Source organism: Stegostoma tigrinum, chromosome 3 (genome assembly GCF_030684315.1).
Source record: "Stegostoma tigrinum isolate sSteTig4 chromosome 3, sSteTig4.hap1, whole genome shotgun sequence".
NCBI lineage: Eukaryota > Metazoa > Chordata > Chondrichthyes > Orectolobiformes > Stegostomatidae > Stegostoma > Stegostoma tigrinum.
Genome location: NC_081356.1, coordinates 28,730,822 through 28,744,607, shown reverse-complemented (window position 1 = coordinate 28,744,607; position 13,786 = coordinate 28,730,822).

The window sequence follows — 13,786 nt, the reverse complement described above, 5'->3', positions numbered from 1 at the left end:
TTACAAGTTAAACTGGAGTAATGAAAATTCTTTTTTGCAGTAAATTCCTCCCTTTCTTATGGGATTGCTACAATTCTCTGCTACAGATTAATTATTTCAGTCTAAACATAGGACCCACCAGACGCAGTGCTGCTTGGGAGTAGATCCTCATTATATTCAGTTATGCATGGTGATTGTGATTCAGATACCATAGCATTGTGAGCAGGACAGCACAACATGAATCTATTGACTATGAAAGCTAAGAGGACTTAACCTTACAGCAACATTTTGCACAGTCTCACTTATTTAAATTATGGTCACCCTGTTAGACAAAGGATGTTATTAATGTAGAAAGGGTTCAGAAAAGATTTACAAGGACGTTGCTGGGATTGGAAGGTTTGAGCTATCGGGAAAGGCTGAATAGGCAGAAGCTGAATAGGCTGAGGGTGACTTTATAGAGATTTATAAAATCTTGAGGAGCATAGTTAAGGTAAATATTCAAGGTCTTTTTCCTAGGTTAGGGGAGTCCAACACTAGAGGGCATAGGTTTACGGTGAGATGGGAAAGATTTAAAAGGGATCTGAGGGGCAACTTTTTTCATACAGTGGGTGGTGTTTATAAGGAACAAACTACTAGAGGAAGTGGTAGAAGTGAGTACAATTACAATATTTACCAGACATTTGGACAGATAACGGATAGAGATAGTGGGAACTGCGGATGCTGGAGAATCTGAGATAACAAGGTGTAGAGCTGGATGAACACAGCAGCATCAGAGGAGCAGAAAGACTGATGTTTTGGGCCTAGACCCTTCTTCAGAACTTGGCTAGGCCCGAAACATCAGTCTTCCTGCTCCTCTGATGCTGCTTGGCCTGTTGTGTTCATCCAGCTCTACACCTTGTTATCTCAGGTAATGGATAGGAAAGGTTTGAAGGCATATGGGCCAAATACAGGTAAATGGGACTGAATTAGTTGGGCTAAAGGGTCTATTTCCATGCTGGATAAATCTATGTCTCTAATCAGCGGGTGGTTGTGTGCAGTAGAAGTTTATGTATGTATGTACAGACCCATATGCATATGCACATGTGAATAATGGAGAAGTTTATGGAGGAAATTCCAGAGTTTTGGACCAAGGAAACAAAATCCAGGTCCAACAATCACAGACTGATTAAAATTGAGGATGCACGAGAAGCCAGAATTTGAGAACCAGAGAATTTTTGGAGTGCTGTGGGACTGGAGAAAGTTACAGAGATAGAATTATTTAAATGAACATTAAGGAAGGAGGATTTTCAGTCCACAGAGGGGCAGAGGAATTTCAATGCAGAATTTGAATTTAAAAAGCATTGGTAACAAGAACTTTTCTCACGAGTCTGTGGAAGCAAGCAATTTGGAAAAAAAAACACGTCAGTTGCTGTGGATGTTTACATCCTCACAAGACTCTTTCAAGTTACAGTGTTCATGCAAATTTTAAGATGTATTATTGTTTAGTTCAGAATGAAAACATTAGGCCAGATTTTCGTAGGAGTGTAATCACAGTCATATTGCATCTACTTTTTTTTTCCCATTAAGACATAAGACATACAATTCAGGCAGGAGATCCCAATCACAGCTACTTCAAAAATGCAGACCTCACCTTAAATCCAACAGTGTTCTTCAGAATAACTGGGCAGGACAGTATACATTTTTCACAATGGAAGTTATCCCATTATGTGATTTAAATGTCCCACAGCACAGACAGCCACTTTCATAGCTCCTGTGAAAGGTAAGTATGTAAGCAAAGTGTGAGATCTTGGGGTGCAAAGTAGTGTCCGTATCTCTAGCCAGGGGACCCAGATGCAAATCTGACCTTTCCCAGACATGTATCGTAAAATCCCTGAACATATTGAATCAATCTTTGATTATAAGGTAAGTATGGGGTTAGGGTGCCAATTGAGTTCAGTGCCAGCTGGGGTGGAATCACAGAATCCCTACAGTGAAAGCTGGCCATTTGGCCCATCAAATCCATACCCACCATCTGAAGAGCATTCCACCCAGACCCATCCTCCTATCCTATCACCTGGCATTTCCCGTGGCTAATCCTTCTAACCTACACATCCCTGGACACTATGGGAAATTTAGCATGGCCAATCCACCTAGCCTGCATGTCTTTGGACTGTGAGAGGAAATCAGAATACCTGGAGGAAACCCACACAGACAAGGGGAGAATGTGCAAGCTCTGTACAGACAGTTGCCCAAGGGTGGAATCAAGCCTGGTTCCCTGGTGCTGTGAGGCAGCCATGCTAACCACTGAGGACCATGCTGCCCAAAACCCGAATGCCAGGAGGGCAAGGTGGGTCCATTGCCAGATACACTGTGAAGCATTTTGGGGTGGGGCAGGGTAGGGGGTAGTGGCAGGTTTTGGATCAATGGAGAGAATTTTGGTATGCTGTGTCCAGCAAGTTGGAGGTGAATTGTTGTTTCTGGCAGTGTAAGAAGGGAGTTAGGCATGGTTGCCAGGGAGAATGGATTTTTGGGTCCAGAAGGGGTGGAAAGGTGTTGAGTCCAGTGGTGGGTTGGGTTTGAGAAGGTCCTGATCAGGAGAGGAGGTGTTGGTTGAGCTGGTTTAAGGGATCTTGGTGAGATATGTTTGGAGATACTGAATGTTGAGTTGGAGGTTCAGTTTAATAGTTAGTGGAGAGTTATACTAGGTCTTTCACCTTATAACATTTTCCGGGTAGCTATTTACCTTCCAAATTGTCTAATTTAAATGGATACTTTTGAGGGTCCTACATGAGGGAAGTTGCCCATAAGGGTGTACAATTTCACAGCCAATTGCCTCATCACCATCGTGGATTCCACAGGTTTCTGATGGGCAACCTCCATCTACGTTACAGAAATGACTCCTTGGCCATTGGAAGATCTCAGGCCATTTATATTTTTATTAAAACAAATAATTAAAAGGCAATTAAAAGTAAGGGAATGGAACGCTTTGCCTGCAACGGTAGTAGATTTGCCAACTTTAGGTACATTTAAGTCGTCATTGGATAAGCATATGGACGTACATGGAATAGTGTAGGTAAGATGGGCTTCAGATCGTTATGACAGGTTGGCACTACATCGAGGGCTGAAGGGCCTGTACTGTGCTGTAATGTTCTATGTTCTATGTTCTATATGTGGCTGGGTGTCAAATATAACAGTACTCCTGTGAAGCACCTTCTATGTTTCAAACAGGAGACAGAAAACTTGTTGTAATCATTGCCATGAATGTTATACATAACTTTCAAAATTCTTTGAACTCTGTAAACAAATAAACAGTTGCCCCCATTACTTATTAAAGCCGTTTTTGAATACTTCCTGGAAATATTCAGTTCAAATCTTAGTTATTTCATTTAAACTTAGTTAACCTCAAAGGCCAATCTAAATTCACACATAACTGAATCCTCAGTAGATTGATTATCTGAGTGTGTAAATATAGTAGATGCTGATATTACAGAATCATTAAGCAAAAAGGAATGTACAGAGAACATTCAGCCCAATGTTCCTGTATTGGCTTTTTGAAACAGCTTTCCAAATAGTCCCACTTCACTTCTTCTTTTCCCACAGCACTGATTATTATCCCCCTTCAAGTCACAATTCCACATTTGAAAGTTACTACTATTTTGAATCTGCTTCTGCCATCCTTTCAAGCAACACTTGTAGAAAAATCATTCATGTCATCGCCTTTGTGTTCTTAAGGCCTATGACCTTAAATTTGTGTGGTCCAGATAGGAAGCTTCCTGCTACCAAAAACAATTTCACTCAGGATCAATCCCATCTTTTATCAATGCATCATTATCAATAAGTTTGATTACCAATTAACAGTCACTAATACGTTTTCAATCCTAAGTATTTGGTTAATAAGAGTAGGACATAATAAAGAACAATAAAATAATGATCCAATTCATTTCAACGTTCTATCCTGGGTAATTTATTGGAATAAATATGTCAACTATTTTTAAAGAAAAAACTTAAAGTATAACTTGAAAAAAACTACAATTGCCCTGATATAAAAATTTTACTTCCATGTTAATGTTATCTATATGTCACTAATTGGATATCTCTTAGAAAGGGTGATGGATCATTTTGGTCATCATTTTGTAAGATTCCATAATTCTATGCAATGTATTTGGTACTTGCTGGAAAGTTCTGGTGATAGGACATTCTCCCCAATGACTTTGACAGTCTCCTCAGGAAACCACACAACCAGATCCACCCTCCCCTTAACCACAGCGTGGTGAGGATGCTAAGTGCTGACCACTTCCTGATGGACTTGTAGTCAAAGGTGATTTTCTTTGCAAATTTCTCTACGAAGGACAGGTGATAGGGAATGGTCCAACTACTGGGAGTGTTCTGTGGCAATGAGGCCAGTCCCATCCTTCACAACCCGAGGGACAGGTAGAACCTCAGTACATAGCGACACTTGGTGTTTGCGCACTTAGGGTCTATGCACAGCTTGATGCAGCCGCACACAGAGGCGGCCATCAGGATGAGGGCAGCATTGGGCATGTTCTTTCCCATCTTATCTCGAGCTTTATACCTGGTGTCCGTCCAGACATGGTCTATTTTAGACCTCCAGATGAAATGGAAGCTAGCTCGAGTGACTGCAATGACACAGTTTCTGGGAATGGGCCAGACTCAGGCCATGTACAACAAAAGATAATACCTGACACCTGATGACCTGGGTTTTTATCCACAATGGAGAGGGAGTGGTGCTCCCAAAAGACCAGTTTCTGCTTCATCTTGGCAATGCATTCCTCCCAAGATTTTGCACATGCTGCAGCCCCTCCAAACCATATTCCCAGCATCTTTAGGTAATCTGTCCTGTTGGTGAAGGGGAAAAAGGGTGGGTCAATAGACGTTGCATATTTGGAGGGTGCTGACGAAGGAGCCTTGATCAGTTACTGCAGTGCATCTTGCAGATGGTAAATGCTTCTGCCACGGTACACTGATGCTTGAGTGAAAATTGAAAGTGGTGGATCCAGTGCTGATCAAATGGGCTGCTGTATCTTGAAGAGGTTTGAGCATTTTGTGTGTTGTTGGGCCTGCTGTCATTCAGGCAAGTGGACGCTATTCTATCACATTTGTATCTTATGTAGAGAAACTGAAGTGATGATCTACAATGGAAAGCACCATGATTAAATGTAGTTATAATATGAGGCATGTCAATAGCCTCCTCCACCCACTAGCTAAAATAAAAGGAATAGATTTTCATCTCAATCAGCCATCTGTTAATCTAATGTGGAGGTTAGTTCACTGGCAGTATTTAAAGAAGTGGTGGATAAAGTTTTGAAATATTGGTGAGTTAAAGGATATGATGAGCTGACACGAAGGAGCAGTTAAGGCCTGGGGCAACTCAGCTGTCAACTTGTTGAATCGTGGTCAAACTTGAGGGACTATGTTTAAACCACATAAATTGAATAGGAGCACAAACCATTAAGGTAAAGAAACTTTGGATTAAGAGTCATGGGCACCTCTTGCAAAGTAACAGCCACCGATGTCACATCTATGTTATTGACGACATTCTTCACCTTAATTTGACAATGTATGAACGTCATTGTCAGCCAAAATTCACTTCAGATTGAATCAACAGCAATGTTACTGGAGTAACTTTACACAAAATGAACAAAATACTGTACGATCAAATCATAGAATGGGTACAACATATGAGGCGATTCTGCCAATTGTGCTTGTGCTAGCTCTCACTCTTTGCAAACCCAGTTTAGCTAATCCCAAGTTTTCACCATTTTCCCATATCCCTGTAAAGATTTGCTCCTTAGATAACAAACAGCACTGGATCCAGCACCCTTTCGCAAGCCAGAACTGAATCTACTTGCACCACATTCTCAGGCAGCACATTCCAGATCCTAACCACTGACTACATAAAAACAACTTCCCTCATTCTAATCAGTGTCCTCTGGTTCTCTAACCTTCCAACACAGGGAACACTTTCTCCCTATATCCCTACCCAGACCCTTCATGATTTTGAACATGTCTGTAAATTTCCTTTTAACCCTCTATTCTCCAAGGACAACTGTCTGATCTTTTCCAATCTATGTAATCAAAATTCCTCGTTTGTAGATCTATTCCCATGAAACCTGTCAGCACTGCCTCTCCTCCCTTCACACCCTTCATAAACTGTGGTTCCTAGAACTAGACACAATACTCCAGCTGAGGCCTAATGTGTTTTACACAGATTTATCATAACTTCCTTACTTTGAACTCCATGCCCTATTTATAAAGCCTGGAGACAAGAAATTTTTTAATCATTTTAGTTAATACTTTCAAACTGTGCTGCCATTTTCAATTATTTGTGTGTATTATTTATATAGTCAGGTCATTCTGCTCCTGCATGCACTTTATACTTGTAGCCTTTACATTGTCTCTCCACATACTTCCCACCAAAATTTTCTCTATGGTAAGTTCCATCTGTCACTTGTCTTCCCATGTCACTAACTTTTCTATTTTCTTTTGGAGTTTTAACACTATCCCCTCACAGTTCACAACATAAGTACTTGACATAAAGATACATCCCTTGCATTTCTGTAACACCTTCCATGACCTCAGGCCATCCCAGGGTCCTTTGCAGTCATTGAAGTGCTATTGAAGTATAATCATTGTAGGAAACATGGGACAATTTTCACACAGCAAGAACCCACAACCAGCCATATGATACTTATCATGTGTCCTGTGTTTTAGTTGTGTTGCTTTGGGCTGCAGGCCTCTCTTTAACATGGCAGTACTGGACCTTCCATTTTGCTTTGATTTATTATTGCCGCACGTACCTTGGTAGAGTGAAAAGTTTAGTTTTGTGTACAGTACCGGCAGATCATACCATACAAACAGCACAAACAGAGCAAGGAATGCAATGTTACGGCTGTAGAGAAGATGCACAGAGTGAGATCGACATTAAATTTAAAATTTGAGAGGCCCATTCAGAAATCTAATAACAGTGGGGAAGAAGCTGTTCTTGAATCTGTTGGTTTGTGTGCTTAAGCTTTTATATCTTTGCCTGACGGAAGAAGTCATTGGAAGAGATTATAACCGAGGTGGGAGGGGAGGTGGTGAGGTTTGATGTTGTTGGCTGCCTTTCCGAGGCAGCGAGCAGTATAAATAGAGTCAACAGTTGGGAGGTTGGCTTGCGTGATGAACTGGTCTGTGTTCACATCTCTTTCTAGTTTCTTATGGTCTTGGGCAGAGCAGTTGCCATAGCAAGCTGTGATGCAAGCAGATAGAATGCTTTCTATAGTGCATTTATAAAAATAGATTATTTACAGATATGCCAAATTTCTTTAGCCTCCTAAGGAAGTAGAGGCGTTGTTGTGCTTTCTTGACCTTGGTATCAACATGGGTGGACCAGGACAGATTTGGTGATCCTCACTCCTAAGAGGTTGACACTCTGGACTATCTCCAACTCAGCTCCATTGATGTTGACAGGGGTATATCCACCACCTTGCTTCCGGAAGTCAATGATCAGCTCTTTCGTTTTTCTGACGTTGAAGGAGAGACCTGATAACAAGGTTAGTATTTTATTCAAAAGAATCCAATAGTGCGGCGCTCCCCCAACACTGTGCTAGGATTGTCAATCGGGGTCAATACATGAAAAGAAAATTGTGTATCTTTGTTGTGCATGTTGATCAGAGTGGGACAGGGTTAATCTTCCCCTAACCTGTGCTAGCATGTTCCTTAGTTGTTTACCAGCCAGTTGTGAATTTGCCTTCCTTCTCAGCATGCCTACTGTGTTGTAGATACTACAAATATAGCGTTTCCCTTGAAAGCGGTTTTGTTCTTCTGTTAGCTACAGCCGAGAACAATTAGTCGGCTCACTCTGTACCCAATCCATTCAGCTGGTTTAAATTCTGACATAAACAATTGCTTATTAAATGTTAATCTTCCACTGTTCCTGTCCACAGATACTACATATCCACAAAAAAATCTGTGACTGTCACGCAAGAGGTTTAGTCTTGTGTCATGTGCAACCAGACAATTAATAAATCCTTGTTTTTCCATGCTTTTAATGAAGAAATTGACTTGTTTTCCAAAAGCTTTGTTCCCCAAATTTTAGAGCCTGAGGTTCAATTGCAGTTCATGGAAGAGGACGTCTTGTTCCCTGAGACTGCTCAATAACAACATGCCCTCATTGAACTATTACATACTGACCACGTTTCACACCCACTTCTATTTAAACGGGATAAGACTTGAAGCCGAGTTAAATAAGTGGCCAAATCGCCCAACCCAACATTTTTAAAAATTGTGCTTATTTCTGGGACTTCCCATTGCAAGCTAACTAAGCTTTCTTTCAAAATAAAAAGTGTAAAATACGCGTTGTGGAGTCTGTTTATCTTCAGCTCCTGGTCGCTTTAAAAAGCGTTCGCTGCACCGACAGACTTATTACATAAATTCTCTCCAATTAGCACTAGGAGAGATAACGGACAGAGTGTGGGATCCACACACAAAATCCAGGCTCCTGACTCTGGGATTACATGTTGATAATAAAGTTAGTGCTGTGATTGCTCCTTTCACTGTCCCTTCAAAACAGGGTTATGATTTATAAAAACACGCATTGGTGTCGCATTTCTACCGACTTTTTTGTGCACCCCTATAAGGCGCTTTGTCCATGTAAATACTGAATAGATTAGATTATTGCTGCATTGGTTGTGATTCGGTTTTGTGTGTTTACATTTGATGTTTGTACACTCCCAGCACGTTGGTTGATTCTGTTCAAGCAAACAAGAGTTTGCAGCTGTTTGCTCTGTTTCGCAACTCATGTCAGTGGTAAAATGTGACATAACACCAGTTATCTCAAAGTGAGGCGTTTTGCGTTAGAACTGTAAACAAGAGGGTAATGTTCCTCAAGTTTTGCAAGGTCTCTATTATATAAAGAGCCCGTGTGTGAACCGGCCACAGCTGCTGCTTGTGATTTTTCAGTCAGAAATGACACTATCTTAAAAGGGCAATGTCAAATTCTCCTCGTGAAAGGGAGATTCGATGGAGGTGTTCATTCAATGAAGGGTTTTTACAGAGTAAGTGTGGAGGAATTGTTTTCAATGGCAAGATTCAGAAATCAGTTATAGATTTAAACTAATTAGTAAAGTAACAGAGTTTGAGTCTGCATTCAAGCTAACGAGTTGTGTGATCTGGAGTGCATTACCTGAAAGGGCAGTTTTAACCTTGATATTAAAGTTCGATGAGGAAGGGTTCAGTGGTGCACTGTCTTGATTTGATTCATTGTTGTCGCATGTGCCAGGATACAGTAGAAGTATTGTCTTGCATGCCAACCAGACAAATCATACCTTACATAAGTACATCAGAGGAGGAGAACAGAATGCAGAATATAAAAACCGAAAGAACTGCAGATACTGTTGATCAGAGACAAAACTAGAAATTGCTGAAAAAGCTAAGTAAGCCTGTCAGCATCTGCGGAGAGAAATCAAACTTAACAGTTCGGGTTGAGTGACCCTTCCCCAGAATGCAGAATATAGCGTTACAGATACAGAGAAAGTGCAGAGAAAGATCAACTCTAATATATGACAGGTCTATTCATTAGTCTGATAACAGTGTAGCATCCCTACCCCATGGACTGGGAGGCCTGGGCTCAGGTCCACCTGCTCCGACTGTGTGCAGTAACAGTTTTGACCGGGTTGATTAGAAAATAGGTCAAATTCGATATGGGTGGAGGGTTCTTTTAGCGCCGTAGTAGTGTCCAGGCCGAGGTTCAAGTCTCACCTACTCCAGAGTGTTCAGTAACATCTCTGAACATATTGATTAGAAAATGTCTCAAATTCAATAAATAAATAAGGCGAGAAAATTTACCAGACTATGGGTCAGTGAGACTAATTAAAAACTGTTTAAAAGATCCAGCATAGACATAATTGGCCAAATGGTGTAAGAGTGTTAGGATGACAGTCACATTCCCCGAGCTTAAGCATGACTAAAACTGAAGCTGCAGCATTGGGAGCTGCTGGACACCAAGATGATGCACAATGAACACACCCGGAGTAACTGTTTCCAGCTCAAGCAACTTTGAATGGAAGTTGAGCTGGAGACTGTGCAACACATAATGCAACATCAAGGAACGGGAAACTTACCTGGGCACTTTCCTCCAGGAAGCAGCCACTGTCCTCAGAGTAGGTCATTAAAACTAGTCCTGTGATCAGGAACAGAAGCGTGTTCGCAGGTGAGGAAGATATGGGGACCGAAGAGGAGCTTCCAGCCTTCAGTTGACCAGCAGTTACAAGTTCCTTGCAAGCTGTGTGAAAAAGAATGGGGTCTGCATGCAGGATGAGCAAATTGACCACAACACCTTAGTACATTCAAGTGGAGAGAGGAAATGGGAACCTAGGAGGCAGTAAAATTAGGGAGATAAAAACTTCGCTGCAGCTGTGAGCATGAGGCCTGAAGGCTGTGTTGCCTACCTGGTACCAGGATTAGGGTCAATTCCTCAGGGCTGGAGAGTAACTGCAAGCTATTAATCCCAGAATTATCCCTTGAACCGTAGTAAAACATGAAATGAGTGAATAAAATCAAGGAATTACATGTATGGCGCAAAGATTGATCTGGGAGAAATGGATTTCAATTTGTGGCACAATGGCACCACTACTGGAGTAGAAGGAAGCTGTACCAGTCAAATGGGCTCAAACTGAACAGTGCTGAGAACAACTGTGCTGGCTAAATCACATAACTAGGGCTGTAGCAAGGAATTTCAACTAATTGATGGAGGTGTGATTTGGAAGGAGATACATAGGCTTACAAAGTGGAACGAGCGTGGTGAGAGCAAGGATCAGAAAGTAAGTTTCCCATTTAAATAATTACCTCGTGGAATCAGCGGCCTCCATTTTTGAGCAGCAGCGGGAGCAGTGAGAGCGAGGACCACTGGGCTGCCAGGAAGGTGAGTTCTTCATTTCAGCAGCGGAGCTGAGTGGGAGCAGTCAAATTGTGCTCTGGGAAGGTGAACGAACTGATATATTTGGGCTGTGGAATGGGTGGCCAAAAGGCAGAGAAAAAGCAGGAAGGCAATGCAGGTGTCCCCCGCGGTCATCTCCCTCCAAAACAGGTGTACCGTTTTGGATACTGTTGGGGGAGATGGCTCACCAGGGGAAGGCAGCAGTAGCCAGGCTCATGGCACCGTGGCTGGCTCTGCTGTACAGAAGGGCGGGAAAAAGAGTGGAAGGGTGATAGTCATAGGGAATTCCATTGTAAGGGGAGTAGATAGGCAGTTCTGTGGTTGAAAATGAGACTCCCAAATGGTATGTTGCCTCCCAGGTACATGGGTCAGGGATGTCTCAGATCAAGTGCAGGACATTTTGAAGGGGGAGGGTGAGCAATCAGCTGTCCTGGTATAATTAGGCACCAACGATATCAGTAATAAATGGGATGAGGTTCTACAAGCAGAATTTTGGAAGTTAGGAGCCAAGTTAAAAAGTAGGACCTCAGAGGTAGTAATCTCAGGGTAGCTACCAGTGCCATGTCTAGTCAGAGTATAAATGAAAGAATAGGCAGGACAAATGAGTGGATTCAGACATGGTGCAGGAGGGAGGGGCTCAGATTTTTGGGACTTTGGGATCAGTTCTGGGTGACATGGGACTATTACAAATTGGATGGTCTACACCTGGGCAGGACTGGAACCAATGTCCTAAGAGGTGTTTTTGCTAATGCTGTCGGGGACGGTTTCAATTAATGTGGCGGGGGAATGGGAACCAAATGAGGAGGTTAGTGGAGAGTCAGGAGGTAGTAATTAAATCCTGTAAGGGACTAGATAATGAAGTCAGTATGACAAACGGGAAGAGTAGGCAGAGAGCAGATGATGAACGCAAAGGGACAGGATTGAGGTGCATTTGTTTTAATGTGAGAAGTGTAGTAGGTAAGGCAGATGAACTTAGTGCTTAGTGCCTGGGAGTATGATGTTATTGCTATTACTGAGACTTGGTTGACGAAAGGGCAAGATTGGCAACTAAATATCCCAGGATATAGATGCTTCAGGTAGGATAGAGACAGAGGTAAAAGGGGTGGAGGAGTTGCATTACTGGTCAAAGAGGATATCACAGCTGTGCTGAAGGAGGGCACTATGGAGGACACGAGCAGTGAGGCAATGTGGGCAGAGCACAGAAATAGGAAGGGTGCAGTAACAACATTGGGGCTGTACTGCAGGCCTCCCAACAGCAAGCGTGAGACAGAGGTGCAAATATGTAGACAGATTATGGAAAGATGTAGGAGCAACAGGGTGGTGGTGATGGGAGATTTTAATTTTCCCAACATTGACTAGGATTCACTTAGTGTTAGGAGTTTAGATGGAGCAGAATTTGTAAGGAGCATCCAGGAGGGTTTTCTAGAGCAGGATGTAAATAGTCCAACTCAGGAGGGAGCCATACTGGACCTGGTGTTGGGGGAATGAGCCCGGCCAGGTGGTTGAAGTTTCATTAGGGGACTATTTTGGGAATAGTGATCACAATTCTGTAAGTTTTACAATATTCGTGGACAAAGTTGAGAGTGAGCCTAAAGGAAGAGTGCTGAACTCGGGGAAGGCCTGCTATAGCAAAATTCGGCAGGAACTGGGGAATATGGATTGGGAGCAGCTGTTTGAGGGTAAATCCACATTTGATATGTGGGAGGCTTTTAAAGAGAGATTGATTAGAGGTCTACAAAATCATGAGAGGTACAGACAGAGTGGATAGCAAGAAGCTTTTTCCCAGAGTGGGGGTCTCAATTACTAGGGGGTCACGATTTCAAGGTGAGAGGGGAAAAGTTTAAAGGAGACATGCGTGGAAAGTTCTTTATGCAGAAGGTGGTGGGTGCTTGGAACATGTTGCCAGCGGAGGTGATAGAGGCAGGCACAGTAGCATCATTTAAGATGTACGTAGACAGATACATGAATGGGCAGGGAGCAGAGACTTACAGATCCTTGGAAAATAGGTGACACGTTTAGATAGAGGATCTGGATTGGTGCAGGCTTGGAGGGCCGATGGGCCTGTTCCTGTGGTGTGATTTTCTTTTTTCTTTTGAAATGGTGGCATTGAGGGGCAACTGTTTTGATAAAGATACCTAGAGTAGGACTGGAAGGACAGAGTGTACTAGCATTAAAAAAATCTGCAAATGATGCCAAAGAAGGAAAATGATAAAAACACAAAATCAATGGCTGTTTACTTAAACACAAGAAGTGACTGGAGCAAAATAAATGAAGTAACAGCAAAAAAATAGAGGTTAGTGGGTAGGATCTTACATGGCGACATGGATACGAGGAGATCAAAGCTGGGAACTAAACATTCAGGGGTGTATCATTTTTCAAATGCACAGGCAGGAAAGGAAGGGCAGTGGGCATATATTGTTCATACAAACTGGAATAAGTACAATAGCAAGAAATGATCTTGGATTGGATGTTGTAGATTCCATATGAGTGGCGATTTAAAAAATACAATAACGGAGGAAGACACAGATGGGAGTATTCTTTAGACCCCTAACAGTAAAGGAATACAGGCAGCACCTCTCCGACCACGACAACGGTTGGAGATCCTAAAGGTACATGTCATCCCCAGATTGTACTTCCATCTGATCCTGACAGAAGCATCACAGACTACTCTTATAAAGCTGGACCAAATAATCCGTAACGCCACCAAAGAATTCCTACACCTACCACCTCATACCGCAGACAGAATGCTGTACGCCAGCAACAGGAATGGTGGTCTAGGCATCCCAAAACTCGAAGTGCAAATACCATCCACGATTGTCCTCAAACGCGAGGCACTAGACATGTCCAGTGATGTGGTCATTCGGGCCTCCTTTCAATATAAAGGAGAGAGTA